The following is a 19,527-nucleotide window of genomic DNA, read 5'->3' as shown; positions in this document are numbered from 1 at the left end:
ATATAAAGTGGGACCAAAAAAAGTTATTGGAGCATGTTTCACAAGAAAATAGAATTTCAGTCTTTCTACTTTAAAATTTCGTGTTTAATTCAATGCATTATTTGTTGTTTCTATTTTTTTGTGCGAAATATTATAGCAATTCTCAAAGTGAAATTTGTTTCAAAGTAAATCCTACACTGTACAACGTCTGGTGTACAAACGTAAAACTTTAGTAAATACAACTAATTTTCAAAGAAATAGCAAATAAAATTATGAAATAAACATGAAGTTTTGAAGTAGAAAGACATACATGTAAAACATAACCCAATAATCTTTGCTTATTTTACATATTCAATATGTAATTTCTACAGTGTACACCAGTGTTTATTTTTTTCAGTTTAGTAACATGCATTTAAATTCAAATTGATCTTATAAAAACATTTTAAATTTAGTCGACATCTTAAGACTAAAATGTAAGTGCTTTGTTGTCTTACTGCATATATGACTAACTTAGATTTTCTAGTTAAATTTATAGGTTCACATAAATTTTAATTCTCATTCCTTACACTCAAAATTCTTTTTTTGCTTTAAACAAACAGGGACCATTAATAGCCTGCACATTATATACTGCAGTTGTAAGTGTAGACAACAGGGTTTACACAGCCATCGCTTGAGAATATTGTACACAAAGTGATCAGCTAACTAATTAACTGACTACATATGACACATGTAGATGAACGTATATACCCACACACACACATTCACATATCAAACTCAAATTTAAAAGACACTAAATTCAATTCTGAGTGGCACATCACTTTGAAACAAACACCTCTATTAAATGAACTTCCATTTACAGTCTGTTTTCTGCAGGTGATAACAGCACAATGTTAAATGCGCCAGGCAAAGAGTTTTGTGAATTAGGCACAATCTATATAATAAGCCTAATTTACATAGAAGAGAGGTGTGTTTGCACTGAAAAGAATGACTACGACTTAATTTAAATAACACGGCACAGCAGCTGCATTTCACCTGGGTAAATTGTATTGCGTATGTGAAATGAATAAGACATCTTGCACCAAAATGTCGCACGCAAAAGCGGTATGCATGCATTATGTGTGTTTGTTCGTGTAAGAAAGTGTGAATGTTGTTTCGGTCGGACTGCATGTGTGCTGTAAGTGTGACTGCTGATGTTAGAAGTGAGAGTGTGTGAACGTGTGGGAGGCTGACAGCTCGTGTGTGTCTGTTCTCGGACATCATCAAGCCGTGTGATGCTTCATTAGTGAATGAGCATAGATTAACATCTTAATAATCAAATGGAGTTTGATCAGCTGCAGGCGCATCCCACTTCCTGTTCCCTTCCCATCACTTCCTGTCACCGGGATCCCCCTCCCAACGGCCCTCGGCCCACAGAGCAAGAGCTCCTTGATCAAGGCCATCTTTGAGTCCGGAAACATTACAGCTCAATTACCGTTTAACCGCTTAATTATCAACCCAAGAGAAGAACAGAAAGAAGGAGTGTTAAAGGGGTCATATGATGCGATTTCAAGTTTTCCTTTCTCTTTGGAGTGTTACAAGCTGATTGTGCATAGATAAGATCCCTGAAGTTGCAAAGACTAAAGTCTCAAAACCAAAGAGATATACTTTATCAAAGTTAAGACTCTGCCACGCCCCCCTAACTGTGTCTGTCAGGTAAAACTAATGACATTGTTTACTGTCTTTACATTTATTTTGAAAGATGAAGCTCGCGATTATGGTAAGGGGCGATACATATCCGACAAGTGCTTGCGGTGTTCGAACAAAATCACAATGCACTGGGTCAGCTGGCCAATCAGAGCAGACTGCGCTTGTCGGAAGGAGGGACTTTGTAGAAAACGAAGCGTTTGAGAGAGGCGGGGCATAGAGGACCTACAATAATGTACAGTATTTGAAAAATAATGGGTTTTTTGAACATTAAAGCATGTCAACATATTCTGTTACACCAAATACACAAAATAATGATCTTTAAAAAAGCATCATATGACCCCTTTAAGATGCCCTTCAGCATCATGTGTTCTCTCACTTTATTCTTGTCACACTTTGTGTCTACATTTATCTAGATCTCACGTTTTGTTTTCATTCATGGTGTTACTTCAACTTTAATGCCCCATGGGTTGATTTTTTTCATTAAAAGTAACTTTTTTGCTTTTGTTATATGAAAGTCATATAAAAAAAAATATTGGAAAGCTATTAAATTATACCTCTGAAACGATTGTTTTCAAATGTATTTAGTAGTGCTGTCAAACGATTAATCATGATTAATCGCATCCAAAATAAAGGTTTTTGTTTAAATTATATATGTATGACTGTGTATACTGTCTTTATTTATTATGTATATATAAATACAAACACATGCATGTACATATTTAAGAAAAACATGTTATGTTTATATATAAAATATAAGAAAATAAATATAAAAATGTATAGACATGTAAATATTTTAAATATATATACTGCATACATAATAAATATACACAGTACACATACATATATTATGTAAAAAAAGCCGTTTATTTAGGATGCGATTTATCGCGATTAATCGTTTGACAGCACTAGTATTTACATATGTACAGATAGGTTTGTTGTCCCAAATTATAAAAACACCTCAGAAAAATATGAATTTACACTTTTAGTCTATGAAAAATGATTTCAATATTACTGTATGAAAATGATTTATATACATTCTTTTCAAAACACAAATTATGACAGTAACGTCATAGCTGTGGCACCATTATTCCCCTAATAAAGCAAAATGTACATAACTATTATTTTCAGTGCAGAACCCTAATAAACACAATGTAATCTGTAAATGACTTAAAAGTACATAATCCTTAAATCATTCTTAGTAGACAAATTAAATAGAGTTTGCTTAAAGGTAGGGCTGCACAATTAATTGAATTTCTAATTGCGATTACAATTATGGATGCCACAATTACGTAATCGTTCAAAGCGGCAATTAATCGTTCAAAGTACACTTATGTTATTCTGCACGCTTAAGATATGTTTTTTCTTATTTTTCTTTTTTCTGTTGTTATCTTTAGGGTTTTTCCATTGTTTTAGTATAACATTATAATACCATTCATATTTTAACTTTTTTATAATTTAAAGAAGAAACCAATCCGATGTATATTTGACATCTGAGGCTTAATACTATAGACAAGTTTTTTCAGTTAGAGTGTTTTCAGCTTGTTTACTTTCATATAAAAATACGGCATGCAGCTGCATCAAACAATGGTATAAACATCATTCAGTGTAAACTGTGATAATCGTAATTACAATTTCAAGGGAATAATCGACAATTATGATTTTTGTCATAATCGTGCAGCCCTACTTAAAGGAGTTTTTTAGTCTACCGTGATAAAATTGCCTATAATGGAAGAAACACCCATATACTATAAAACCATCTCTTTTCTCCTCTCTGTAACACCATCTCTCTCTTTCATCGTCTCTCTATAAACCTCTCTCTGAATATGGTCCATCTCTCTCTGACCTTGCTCTGTCAGTTACTCTAATGATGAGGTTTAAGCACAAACTGTTGAGTGAGTGTGTGTTTGGGGCGTATGTGAGGGAGAGACAGACATTGGCAAACACTCACGTGTTTCCATGCCTTCCCTGCTTAGCTTCATGCCCTCAGGAGCAGAGGATACTGGGATACCCTCTCTGACCTGTCGTTAATGCTGCATGTGTTCCCAATTCAATCAGCTTCATTACCGACAACTGCGACAACCTCATTACCCAGCTGCTTTCACGTGTGTGTGTGTGTGTGTGTGTGTGTGTGTGCATCCATAGGTTGGATCCGCATCTCACACAATCATTTCAATCATTTCAGCAGAGAACTGTAGCATGTTTGGAGAGCTGGCTGGGAGCCTGGAAGGAAAATTCTGTATTTTGTGTACAATATCTTACAGGGACACACTGTTATTGTGCAGGGTTGTAATATTTCTATATTTAAATATGCACAAATCCACGCCACCACATTAGTCACAACCGCAAAACATGACAATGCAACTAGTGGGAGTGAAGAGAAGTCATACTGATTTACTACGGTATTTTGGCCAATTTTTACCATTTTTTAAATGGTGGATAGATAGTAGGGCTGCACGATATTGGAAAAAACTCACATTGTGATATTTTGTTTTTCTGCGATATATATTGCGATATGAAAAAAAAATCACCAGATGACCTTAATAGCTCTATTTGGAAAAAAATTATCAATGATTGGGGTGATTTTGTAGGCGAGTAAATCAGCATAGAAAATAAACAAATTACAAGCATAGATAAATATAATAGAACAAAGATACAAATGAAATAAACGGTGATTTATATTTTTCAGGTAAGTCTAACAGTATTCAGGTACAGAAAATGTAAAATAACACTGCATAGTCTTCACTGTATAAATTAAATCTAATAAATCTGTGTTAAAGCTACAAAAGTGATTTTTCTCTATGTGCTTTGTTGTTTAATTAACATTGATGACACAGAAAGCAGGAACATTAAACTGCTTTGAACCAATATACTGTTACACATCCATTTTCTTTCTCAGTTGTTTACCTTTACCTAAGCCATAAGCAACTGTGTTTACAAGGATACTTGCAGAGACATGCATTTTGACATAATTTCACGCATATGTGTCATTACAGGCACAAATAGATGCGGAAGTGAACGGAATTCAGTGCTCACGTGCATCTGCGTGGCTCTCACCGTGTACGCGAGCGGCGCGGTGTGATGCGACAAAATACGATAGAACCCATTATAATCAGTGATGCTGTGATCCAGTTACTGGATGCGGCGCGATACGACAAATCCCCGTCAGTAAACTGATGCCTCGTTCTATTTATGACATACTGACACAAAGTTCAAGTGATTGGCAAAGGTTGCTTTGTCGCGTCCGGTGTAGACAGACTTGAGCTGTTGCGCTGTAGACACAGTGTCTGTGTGTGAGCAAAGAAAATGATCAGTATAAATATAACGATGAGTAACTGTTATACTAAACATCGCACATCCTGCGATGTGACTATCGCGGATGCGCACATCGCGATATCTGAGAGAGTGTGTGTGTGTGTGAGAGAGAGTGTGTGTGTGTGTGTATGAGAGAGAGAGTGTGTGTGAGAGAGTGTGAGTGTGTGTGTGTGAGAGAGAGTGTGTGTGTGTGTGTATGAGAGAGAGAGTGTGTGTGAGAGAGTGTGAGTGTGTGTGTGTGAGAGAGAGTGTGTGAGTGTGTGTGTGTATGAATCCGCTCAGTCCATTGTTACAGCTGTGTTTTACTCAGCTTGAGCACTTCTGTATGCTAATACTCTGGAAGTGCAGGATGCCCGCTGCTCTCCCTCGGGGGTTAATTGTCCTGCAGGCCTCCGTCGTTCTCCCTCCACCCTGCTGTTCCTGACAGCCGGAGCTCCTGGGGCCAGAGGTGTGCAGAGGTGGAGAGCCTATTTGTGTCCTCTCTCATTGACGTCTACGTCTTTCAGCTGGAATAAGTGAAAGTCGAGAGAGAAGGGGAGGAGAGAAGGCCACGACGCACCTCTGCACTCCTCTAGTGTTTCCTTTTAGCAGAGTTAATGGGAAGTCATGCGGTGCTGCTCTGCAATTGTCTGTATGATACAAAACTGACACCTTCCTTCCCAGTGTTGGGGAGTAACTAGCTACATGTAATGGAATTACGTAATTTAATAACAAAATAAAAATAACTGTAATCAGTTACAGTTACTAAGAAAAAAATATGTAATTGAATTACAGTTACTTATGAAAATGTTAACGAATTTCACACAAATACAGATTTAATTGATTTCTTTCCCAAATTGCATTGGCTGCTCTAAAGTATGAGACACCATTGTTTCAGTAGTTTAGGACACATGCTTATTCGATAACTGTTTTATTTACTATTTGGGTTTATGTATATGCTTAATTTTTTTAAGATCAGATTTTTCCAAGGCTTTGTTAGATGCCAGTGTTTCCTGTCATAGCAATGCAAAGATTTGATTTCAGAAACAGTATCATAGCTATTAAACTATATCTTGTTATGATTTTAACTTCATCTCGATCTCAAAGTTAAAAGAGCTGCCTGTAATCAAAAGGTAATCAAATGTAATCAGTTACATTACTTTAATAAAGTAATTGAAATAGTTACACTACTTACTACATTTTAAATAGGGTAACTTGTAATATGTAGCCTATTACATTTGCAAAGTAACCTTCCCAACACTGTTCATTCCGCATGACACACATCCCACTGTTCAATACTGAGAGAGACAGAGAGAGAGAAACAGAGAGAAAGAGGAAGAGCGTTTTAGCAAACGATAAGATGCGAGATCAATGGGAGATCTGCTGGGATGTAAACAAGAAGGATCTCAGTGACGGAAGGAGGACAGATCGGGTTTAATCAACATCCAGTGCGCGTCTGTAGGAATGCTGGGTTGTATTTATGCTGATTCGCAAGTATCTGTGATGTACTCGCATGTCATGTTGAGACGAATTTGGTTTTTCGTATCACTGGTGTCGTTTTACTTTTATTTTGCTGAGAAGGCACCTTAGGAAACACACTAATCCAATCCGTCTCCGGATATCTGTAGCGTTTGTGGCTTCGAAATACATGTCTTTACTGTCATGATATGTGTCCTGTGCTGGCAAAATGAGTCAGAATGTGCACGGGCTAATTTTGTGCTACAGGCAAAAAGAATGAAAAATGTAGAATTTGAGGTTTTCTCAGAAATTAGTTAATTAAGCCCTCATCTAGTAATCCCAATGCTCCAAACAGTAATTAACTCTTTCCCTGCCAAACACGGAATTTTCCGGGTTTCTGTGTTTTCACTGTTATACGCTAGGGGGCGCTATCATGCATCTCTTGAATGAGTCTTGAATGTGTCGATCAAAAACACAGACCAGGAAGACGCAGAAACGCGCGATCTCATATGCTAGCTTATGCATATGAAAAATAATGCGATCATCAACACTAACCGCATATAAATGAAAACTGCCTAATGTTACAGAGTGAAATGTTGATCCAGAAAGTGTTAAATGCCTGTGCAAGCTTTGGGAGTGCTGATGGAAGCCATCTACAGCATCTTTGCTTTGATAATATCACCGAATATGATCCAGATGTAGTATTTGATAAAAATGCGATTTTCTCAGCTTTTTGCTCAAAATGTTACTTTTTTTATGAAACCTAGCTACATTCAAGTGTTGATAAAAAACAACAAAAAAACAATGCTTGAAGCTAGAATAAAACTGATTTTTTTAGTTTGAAAGTAGAGGGTCTGATCTTTATTTTGATGTATTGCATCTTCAGATATTCATACAACAAAATATTCTGGGGGCCATGAAATTTTAGTGAAAATCAGCAAAAACGCTGGCGGTGGCTGGCAACTTTTTTCAAAATGCTGGCGGGGAAAGCGTTAAACATCTGAAATGATCTTTATTTGTACGTTTTCTGAGAGGAGTACCTTTTCTCTGCTCGCTTCTCACGCTGTCAAACGACGCACGATTCTGGTAGCGTGCAATCCTGATACATACACAGAATTACAGTATTTAAGTGTCCGTGCAAAAAACATGATCTGTTCTGTCTTAAGTGAACGTTTGGGGAACGTTTGGGGAATGTGTAACATTATATTAGATCATACTGATTGAACTGCTTTTGTAGTTTTAATAAGCAATTTATTTGTAATGAATACACTAAAGGGATTTTTATATTTGATTATTTGCATCTGTTCTTATTTATAATAACAAAGATAAAATAAAAATAGCCATATTGTAATTATTAATATAGTAATTATTATCAAGAAAATAACTGGAGGAAAAGATGCAACGTTGCTCGGTGATTTTGCGCTGAAAACGGCTGACTCTAAAATGATGCTGATTATATTTAAAAAACATGGAAGCAAGATTACCATTGGAAACAAAATACTAGTGAACTGCTTTGCCGTGTACAGCCCTTCCTTCATTTAACGCAGCATGCTAAGAGAAAAGAACAACCTCAAAAGCGACTGATTTGAAACACTCTTCATAGGCAGCAACTCGACAGACGTGAAGTGAACAGGAGACAATACGATTCCAATGGAGTATAATGTTACTAAGTTTAAAGAGCATATAAAAGCACGGCACACACAAATATTAGATACTGTTTAATCAATATCAAAGGGATAGTTCAATTAAAAAACGCTTTACTCAGCCTTGTTGTTGTTGTCCCAAACCTGAATGACTTTTTCTTAAGTGGAACACAAAGGAAGATATTTTGAAGACCGCTGGTAACCAAACAGTTTTGGTGACCACTGACTTCCATTGCATGGACAAAAAAAACCTTCTTTTGTGTGCCACAGATGAAAGAAAGTCAAACAGTTTGGAACGGAATGATCATAGAATTTTAATTTCTCTTTTTTAAATTTTTTTTTATTAACTCTAATTATAGTGTATTTATAATAAGTATATTACAAATATATTAATAATCCATATTTAGAAAACAGCATATAATCACAATATATTGATATTACTTTTAACAGAATTCAACCAAAAATGTTATGTATAAATTACATTTAGGCATATTTTTTGACAACCGAGTCACTTATTTTACACATTAAAGGTACTCTATATATTTAATATTATATAGGATTTCATTATTGATTTTATTATTATTTTATTGGAAACTAAAAGGTAAGATTATTCTTATAAAAATACAGATAAGTCTGGCATCAAAACAAAAATTAAAAAAGCAAAAATATTATGCATTTTTTGGGGGGGGGGGAATTAAGTCGCTTTTAACAGCTCAAAGGTACTCAATATTTAATCATTTTATTTATTTATTTTTGGATTTGATTTGATTTGATTGTTATTTTTATTGAAAAATAAAAATATTTTATTTTTATACAACATAAGATTATGAAGATATTATATAACATATGAGTTAAAAACACTTTTTACTTAAATGGCTTAAAACTTTCGAATTAAATAGCACCACGCTGTATGAAAGGTATAGCAAAATCTTTACCGGTTGACAAAATTCTAGCGTCACACGGTCAGCGTTGGGACATAACTAGTTACATGTAGCTAAATTACGCAATTTAATTACAAAATAAATGTAATTGTAATCAGTTACAGTTACTGGGAAAAAAATGTGTAATTAAATTACAGTTACTTATGAAAATGTTAACGATTACAAAGGGGGTTGCTTCTGAATTTTTTTTCCACACACAAACATACAGATTTAATTGATTTCTATCCCAAATTGCATTGACTGCTCTAAAATATGAGACACCAGTAGTTTAGGACACATATTTCAATAACTGTTTTATTTCCTATTTGATAGGTTTATGTAAATGCTTTATATATTTTTTTAGATTAACTGTTTTTTCCAAGGCATTGTTAGATATCAGTGTTTGCTGTCATAGAAATGCAAAGATTTGATTTCAAAAACAATATCAAAGCTATTAAACAATTTCTTGTTATGGTTTTCAATCTGTATTTAACCTCAGTGTCACACCCTGTCATGTTATAGATCTTGTTTCTGTGTTTTCTTGTTATTGACCTAGTTTCTGTTTCTCCTTGATTACGTTATGCTGTTCACCTGTGTTTAGTTAATTATCTGATTAGTCCCTCTCTTGCGTTGGTATAATGCTGCGTTCAAGTCCTCCTGGGACGTTCGTACTTACGAGTTGACAAGTCGTAATTACGACATCAGGTGCGTTCAAGTCAGTTTAGTCAGCACAAGATGGCGGTGTACCTTCTTTTAATAAATTACAATAAAATACAACAGGGTCTGCATTTTTTTACTTGGATTTCAGCTGCGTAACAAGAACATGACCAATTTAAGTTTATAGGACAACTAAACTATCAATTTAAACAAAAATTTACCGTCAACTACAGACGTTGCATCCATCGATTCCGCCATGTTTCTCATTGACACGCCCCCAACTCGGGGCTTAAAGAACATTTTGAGTTTCCCACTCGTAATAACGACTTTGTGGTGGCGTTCATGTGCGTTCAACTCGTAAATACGATCTATCCGACATGACTTGAACGCACCATCTTTTCTCTGGCTCTCCCTTATCTTCAGTCTTTCTTCTGTTTCTCACTTGAGCCTTTTTCACTCAAGCTCCTATGGGAGCGTAAGATACACACACAGACAAGTGACTGAAGGTCACGCTCGCTCGAGGGGTGAGGGGTGGGCGCTTTCAATCAGGTTAATGTCCTTCTCTAGAGTGTGATCTCTCTCTCTTTCTCTATCTGAGATAGAGACACAGCCCCATGAAAGGGGATGAAGAGATGAAGCCAGTGCGCCTGAACAACTCTCTCATGGAAGAGACAGTCAGCTGCCACACAGATGCATACAATACATGAAAGAATCAATGCCGTAATGAGAATACAGCTCAAAAAGATGAGACGTATTAGAGTAACGAATAAGACAGGAGGGGATGTTTAAACAGATTAGGTTTCTGAAGAGTTCATTCTTTCCTCCTGCGATTGATTAAAAGATATAGTTACACATGCTATAATAAAGCACAGTCACATTGAATCACTAAGAAAAAAGGGGACGCTGTCCATTTGAGTATGTTACATAAAATTAAGTTCTGTGAATATCTCATATCAGATTGCTTTAATCAAATGACTTGCAAACTCAATTTGGGCCATAATTAGAAGCACGACCCATCTGGGAGAGCTATTGTGTGCGTTTCTGCAGAAGCGTGGCTGTTAAAACGTTTAACCCCTCAAGGAGAGTCCCTCTGCTTAGAGTTGAACCTTCCGCACCAGTAAAAAAAATATCCCAATGGCTTTACGATCTGTTTGGAAAAATCTAGGACACATCGGGAATGAATGCACACTTCTTAGAGGAAAGGAAATGTCAAACGAATGGTGGTTAACTGTATGGAAAATACACAGACCTGCATGCACAAGCACACGAGTGAACTAAATGTCTGCCGACACAATTTGCTACTGCGCTCAGTGTTGATTTTCCAAAATAAACAGGCCATCAAAAAAACTTCATTTCCATTGCTTCCTCATCTTATCCTGTGTAGAAAGAGCTGCAACACACACACACACACACACACACACACAAATGCTCAATATATAAACACTCCAAATGGATCCGGTGGTGGGGTTGGGTGTTTTTCTGGTGGAAAATGCGAGATTTGAAAAAACACCTGTGCACTAAAACTTAAACTTGTGAACACAGACAATCATTCAAATGTAGCTATTCAAATGCTATCTTAACACTATCTCAATACAAAGTTAAACTATTAAAAACTAACCTTAACCTACTGAATACAATCTAAGTATTGCACACAACGCAGCAGCGCCGCATCTAGTGGCTTCAACTGGATAGGCTAACAAAACCATTAAAATGCAAGGACACTTACATCGTCATCGCATCTCGTGCGCCACTGATAAAGCTGCCTTCTTAACGCACACCTAAAATTCTAAAGCAATGTTTTGTGGATTTTTATTTTAAATTCGAGGAATATTCGAAATTCGAAATTTTTTTTTTGACAACCCTAAATCATACCATTTTGAAAAAGTCTCTGAATGGTGCACTTTCCCAAAATCCTGTGCGAAACATAAGACGGAATCTCACAAATGCTGTGCGAAGTTTGCATTGTATAGCAACATACGGTCAAAGCTGAGAGGGATACGATGCTAAAAGTGCAAATGTTAAGTAATGAGTTTTAGGATGCTAACTCTTACATGAAATCCAACAGTAGTGCATACTTGATAGTAGAGCTGGGTCGATTTTATTGATTGTTCTGCCACGATTTTAATTTATTTAATTGTGGTTTTGAATTAAAAAATTTTTTAGCAAATTTTACAATTACACACACTGACAGTACACCGATGATAAGCATTATTAGTAAGATTGTAAGATTGCAAGATTAAGTAAAAGTAAGTAATGGTAAGTAAGATTGTTAGGATAGGACAACAATGATTTTTGGCATAAAAGAAAAATCGATAACTTTGACCCATACAAGGTTTTTTTATTGCTAATTTTTTATAGGCTATTGCTAAAAATATACCCCAGTGACTTAAGATCAGTAGGATCAGTAAGTCATGGCAACTTGTTTTTACATTACTTTAACTCATCAAAATAAGTTGAGCAATTTCGACTTTTTATGTTATATGAAATTCAGCTTGATTTGAAGTCTTTTTAATGTAATTTAAGTTTAAATGACTTGTACAACCAAGTTGGTTATACTTCAAATGTAAGGCAGCAACTGAACTGAAAATAGGTGGACATTTTTACAGTGATGAAGGACCATAACATGGGACATATTGTAAGTTTGCATCGAAAATCACAAGACACAGGCAGTGGAATGGGAAAAAACACAAGGTTATGAGATGCAAATTGAACTTTTTAACTTCAGCGCCATATTTTTACAATGCTGTTTTATGCACAAGACACTGCGCAACTGGAAAATGCATCCATCAAGTGCATGTTTACACAGAAAAAACAATGGAAAAATGAAATACATATGCCTAATATGTTTAATAAGTTTGCATAATGGTGACAGGCTGAAAGGTGCTGCTATTTTCTTTGTTTTTACAAATAATTAACTGTTAATAATAACCTACTACTGATGTTATACTTTAAGTCATTTTTAATTTGAATTGCCTTGACTTTTTGAGTTGACCACTAAAACTGAATGTCAACATTTTGGCTAAGAAATATTTAGCATTTTTCTTATATTATTTCTGAACATATAGGATGTTTAAGACAAATCTGCACAATATTTATAATAATAATAATAATAATATATAATAATTTATAATATCATATTATATAATAATAATTTATAAAAATATAACCATGCATCTATTCTGCAAAGATATTTAACAAGTGAATTTGATAACATTTACACCATATTGACAACTTCATGTGTGCTGCACTTGGAATACAATTTTCTTTAACCATATAGTTAATAAAAAAGAATGTTACTTGAATCATTTTGTAGTTACATTTTTAAATCGACTAAACATTAAAACAATCAAAAACATTACCTTGAATCAGTCAAAAGTTCAGAAAAAAAATCAAGATTTTATTTTTTGCCATATTGCCCAGCCATTTGATAGTACCATATGTGAAATAGAGTGAAACTAGCTTATCATGTAAACAGCATCAAGATATTAGCATGCATGTAAGCACCAGTATTGATCAGTGTCTTATTGTGTCCTTTGTTTCTACCAGTGTGCATTTGCAAGGTCATTCGTCAGGTCATTAAAGTCTGTCCACACATAGAGGAGCAGTGTGGGTCAGTGAGGCAGAAGTGTGTGCCCTCTTTGTTGAGCGACTGCACTTTTGCATTGACCTTTGACCCTCTGAAGACAATTATTCATGGGGTCATGATGGCCGACCTTTGCTTTAAATTAGCCTGCTGTCACGCTGACCCTCACCCTCCGTCCATTAAAAATAGAAAGAAAGGAAGAAAAAGAAGGAAAGAAGCAGTGGTTGTGACAAATATGAATATTTAGTGGCACAGTCACACAGCTAGAGTCGCATTCATTAGAGTGGGCTTTGGCAGTGGTGTGTTTGAGCCGATAAAAGCTTGTGTGAGAAAATACTGTGGGTTGCTTTTGTTATTTCTTAAACTATGCCCATGTGTTGGGAAAGAACCATGTAATACCCTTCACCTGCTGCTGGGCCTTTATTTTTATATATTTCTAGATAGAAAATATGTTGGACAATATAAATATATTTAGATTTAAAATGTATTTAAAAAATATATGACAAAAAATAAAAACATATTAGCAATATATGCTTAGAAATATTTTTTAATATATCTAAAAACAATTAGGTAAATACATAAAAATATATTTTAAAATATTTTATGGAGTGTGTTTTAATCAAACTGTATAAGTGTTTAGTGTCTTTATAATTCATGCTGATACTTTATAAAGTAGGATCTGTGTGGTATATGATTATGAGAGTGGCTAGAGAGATTTTGGGTGCCTTTGCTTAGAGTGTGTGTTGTGTTTATATAAGTGGGAGGATCACAAAGTAATGCTCTGGCTTCATTTCAAGCCTTTTCATAACAAACCCCAGGGCTGTGTCAGATTTATCTGAAAATTTTCTCATAAAAAAGTACAAACCAAACAAATCCCATGCTAGGGGACGCCCACTGATATAAACCGCCGCTCTCGAGCCCTGGATTCAAACCTGCCTCCACCAAACAAACTTTCTTGCTTTTTTTGTCTACTGGGTATAAAATTAAGTGTTCCTATACAAATCTGCTACACGTTATAATGAGGAAATACTACGGTATCCAGCTGATTACTGCAGTCTCTAATGCATCCTAATACACCTTTTCACACTATATAAAACATCACATCATAAAAGAAACATCATTGGCTCTAATTACGACGTGATGACACCAAGCCTTTGGGACAAGCCTCATGCTGGCTCTAATTGCAATAATTCTCACATATGGCTGGTGCTCTACAATGAATCAATGTTTCTATTTAAACATCAGGTAAATAGTTTGATGGCAGTCTGTCAGCGTAAATTAGCTGATGCATTCAGTGAATGTTAATTTAAAGTAAACCAGCTGCCAGTTGTTTATCGTTAAAGTAAATGAGGTACATGCTATCTTAAGGTTAATTATGATGCATCTCGATTCGAAACGTTCATGCAGATACGCAGCTGGACTTGTCAAAAAAAAAAAAAGTGAGTGAGTGAATCATTCATGTGCATAAACGAATTCTAGGCTGACAGTGATGGTGAGTGAATCTCACAAAAAATGTGTCAAGATAGCCAGGTCATATTTCACTGCAAAATCTAATTTTAATGATACGTCCGTAAACATTTTTTTGCATTGTTTTGCAATGTGATATTACCTACACACAAAAACTACATAAATAATATTGCAAATGAATGATTTTGCTAATTAACCCCATATGTATTGCTAAAAATCACTGTAGTTAAACTATTTAATTTTAAATAATTATTTTAATTGTTATTGAAAACAAAAAATGCATTATATTTTATAACATATTATATATATTTTTCTATCTATCTACACACACACACACACACACATATTTGGGTCAAAGATGAAAAAGGATTTAAGCATAAAAACAGTAAGTGTAATACTGCTTTAAAATGTTGTTGTTTTTCCCAAAAAAATGTTTGTTTAATTTAATTGCAATTTTGTTTTTGTTTTTCTGAGCAAAAAATAAATATCATACATTTTTCTCTGATTTACAGAGGAGACCCACTAAAATGTCATTCAGAGTAACAATCTTGTCAGGCATATTTACAACAAAAATCAATTTATGACATATTAAAAAATTAATTACTTTGCCACGATCCTAGGTTTTGCCCATCTGTCAGTAAGAATTGTTTACTCATTTAAAACACAATAAAATTTAATATGCTCCCTTATTCTTTTATATATTTTAATATGTACAATAATGAATAAGCATGTTGTTTGAATTTTTACATAAATATTGTGTCACACTGAATGACAATGGAACATTATTTAAACCACATTTTGACATTTTATTCTCCAAAAACTTATTTGAAACCTTAAAAGTAGACACTTTAATGTGCTTTCTATGGACATAAAATCACTTTTGTAAATTTCTTTTGATGCAGACATCTTAACGTCTTTGACCCACATACATACACATAAAATCTTTTGATTTTAGTGTGAAATATGACCTGAACATGTTTTTGTGGGCTTCTCCCTGGTAAATTTAAGAGGTTTCTTTGTGTTTTCATACACACAGAGAATATAAGAGTACAGCTGCAGATGTGAGAGCCAGAGAGTGACAAGGAGCAGACACGAAAGAGAGACAGAATACTAGAGTAAAGAAAAAACAGAGGGAGGGCAGATGGATGACACACTGAAAAAACCCCCAGCAGAAACAGAACAAGAACAGAGAAAAGGTGAGAGACACAGGTGAGGGGAAGACAAGATATACAAGAGACGCAGAAAGATGTATTGCATTGAGAGAGAGAGAGAGAGAGAGAGAGAGAAGGTAAACAGTGCAAAGAAAGAAGGGAAAAGCAAATAAAGTCTACAGAGGGAGAGGAAGTTCTCTGCGGACACAGATGAGGTCATATTTATTAAAAACACCCTTACTAATATACACAGGCAGGCCGAAGTGTGCACAGGCGGGGACGATTTTAATGGGACAATATGCACATGCAAGCATGTGTGTGTGTGACTGTGTTCCCCTGTGTGTGTGTGTGTGTGTGTGTCGAAGTTTGTTTAGTAGGACACGTTGGCCCTGCTATAACTCAGCAGGGCTGATGTTAGAAAGACAGAGAGAGACAGAAAAATTGAGGTTACTCAGGGCCGTGGAGGTGGTTGGAGCTTGGATGGATTAGAGGCACATCTGTCAAAAGCTAATAGAAACAGAGAGAGAGAGAGAAACTCATATACTGCGGTCTTACTGCCAACTGCACATTTTACTGCTGTGATTAAGGATGTCAAAAGTACTGTAACGGTTCTTCGGTACCAAGTCGATACTAAAATAAAACAAGACATCACATTTTGCGCAGTATCTGTAGCACCACATACAGATTTCAAACATTCACTTGCATGCATGCTCTGGGAAAACACTCGACCCATATCACACACACACACACACACACACGCACGCACACACACACACACGCACACACACACACACACACACACACACACACACACAGCACCTATACATATAGTACACTGCTGCTGCACATATAACATAAATTAAATGGCCCATTAATTTTATTTTGTTCAAACCTTGAAAGGCCACAATATATTACAAAATGTTATTCAAGGGCACAATATGCACAATATATTAAAAATATTTTCCAGTACACATTTAAAAATATTTTAAGAGTGTACAATTCATTTTGTTGCCTCATTTTGTAATATATTTTGGCCTTTCAAGGTTTAAACAAAGTACATCTTCAATTTGAGAAATATATTTCCATAATTAAATAATTAAATAACTGAAATTGATGACACTTTATTGTCCCTTTCAAGGAAATTTGTTTTGGGCAATATATACTGTTTGAAGCTGAATAACAAGATAAACCATTTAAAAATAATTATGAGGAAATATAAATCAAATATCTAAAACGTATTAATGCAAATATATTTTAACATCTATATTAGCAATATATTTGGGCCATTTAATGTCGTATGATGCAACATTGGAACATAATGTGAAATACATAATTATTTAATGAACTGAAATGACTTATTTTGCATACAACAAATTAATCAAATATATTCCATTATACTCTAGTAGCTGTTTTGCCAGTGTCCAGTTATATTATTTTATTATCATTTAATTTTTAAATGGACAATTACAGCTTTTACATCACAGCTCAAAAAATCACTAATGGCTCTGTCCAGAACGGTATGCTTGATGTAGACTTTGCTGAAGCGTGCATGAAGTCCACAAGAACACAACGTCCATGCAAAGTGTACTTTCTCTAGTATTGATAACTGAAATGTTGGTTATCATGACAACCAACAGTACACCAGATTTCCAGCAAGCTTCAAGTCATTTCAAATCAAGCTACTCAAAGTCATCAGACGGACCACTAAACCAATCTAACCTACAGCTAAAGGCTGTGTATCACTCTCTCCTTCTTTTCAAGAGACTCTCAGTAGATAGGATTGAAACTCTATCTCTCTGTTCTTAGGGCCGCTGGTCCTGCCTTCTCTTTGGTAATGGATCTCTAATAGGTAAAGAGCTGAGAAAGAGGAAGCAGAGGCCGCGTTTCTGTTTTACTCAGCGGATCCCATGCAGACGCTCTCAAACCCTCTCCGGCCTCGGTCTAAATTCATTTAGAACCACTTTCGGTCAACGGCCAGCTAATAAACTGCTGGTAAATGTTGCTAAGTTTAAAAGCCTCTATTTAAATCCACCACGGACCCAGAGCCAATCAATGACTGTGAAATCTGTCAGTGCAGCTAGCTCACGTCTCGCTTCTCGCGCATCTTTAAATTGATATGTTCAGGGTGCGAAGTGATTCGGTTACAGGCGAGTCGGCCCTTTCAAATGAGAATATGCTTTCCGTTAAGAGGTGGAATGAAAATAAAATTTCAGATGGGCCTGAAGACAATAAGAGAGGGGAGAGAGAAGGGAAAGATGGGAAAGAGTACGCCACCGGGCTGGCCTGGGGTCAGTGCCTTGTAGTGAAAAACAAGAGAAATTCTTCTTCAGGTTGCACTTCAGGAGAGGATGCAGATACATCCTTGATTACACTAGAAACAAGAGAAACCAGAAACACACACACAAGCTCTGAGTCAAACAACACACTGACACCAATCCAGATGAGTCATTCTCCAAACTCAATCTATGACAAAACTGATATATGTGTTATTATTGCAGGAACTCTGGAAATGGTCAGTTCTGACTGGTTGTGGTCAAATATTCTATCTGTATATTTACCTGTAAACTTCAATTTGTCCCAGGATACCAATTTGCTACACTGAAAAAAGTGCAGAATCAATTTTGACAATTAGTAAATTTTAGTACCGTCAAACGATTAATCGCGATTAATCGCATCCAAAATAAAAGTTTTGGTTTACATAATATATGTGTGTGTACTGTGTATATTTATTATGTATATATAAATGCACACACATGCATGTATATATTGAAGAATTTATATTTTAAATATATTTATATATAATATGAATTATATGAATATAAATATATACATATAAATATTTTTTGAAATATATACTGTATGTGTATGCGCTTATATATATATATATATACGTAATAAATGTACACAGTACACACACATATATTATGTAAACACAAACTTTTATTTAGGATGCGATTAATCGCGATTAATCGTTTGACAGCACTAATTTTAATGCAAATATTATAAATGAGATAACAATCAGCCAGCCATTATTAGAAAAATTAACCATTTAAAACAACATAACACAAATAACTCAATGTAATAATTATGTTTGACTGAATACTTCAATTCAGCAAGGACACATTAAATTGATCAGAAATGACAGGAAATACATTTATGTTACAAACGATTTCTATTTTAAAGAAATATATCATGGTTTTAGCAAAATAAAATATATATAACAGTTATTATGAAGATATTTTAATATCACACAATATTACTGTATTTTTGATCAAATAAATGCAGCCTTGATGAGCATAATAGCCTTCATTCAAAAACTATCTCTCACTCTCTAGAGATATATCCACCAACATCTATAGGTTAACTGATATATTGTGGATCCCTAAAAGTAGCAAGTAGATTCGATTACCAATTCGATTCGATTCGATTCAATATCGATTATTTTGGATAAATATCAGGTACAGTACATGCCAAATTTTCTCAAGGAAAAAAAAATGTCTCAACTAATGCTGTAAAATATACATGAGAGTCATTTGGTACTACATTACTATTAGTGCTGGGCGGTATGACCAAAAATTTATATCACGGTATTTTTCAAAATTATACCGGTTTCACGGTACATGACGGTATTTTTTTTTTCATGCATGACCGGGTGTTAACCATATTTTCTACTGATTGAGAGAGGAAATACT

Source organism: Sinocyclocheilus rhinocerous, unplaced genomic scaffold (genome assembly GCF_001515625.1).
Source record: "Sinocyclocheilus rhinocerous isolate Xijiao unplaced genomic scaffold, SAMN03320098_v1.1 scaffold1436, whole genome shotgun sequence".
Taxonomy (NCBI): Eukaryota; Metazoa; Chordata; class Actinopteri; order Cypriniformes; family Cyprinidae; genus Sinocyclocheilus; species Sinocyclocheilus rhinocerous.
Note: the sequence above shows the minus strand (reverse complement) of the source record.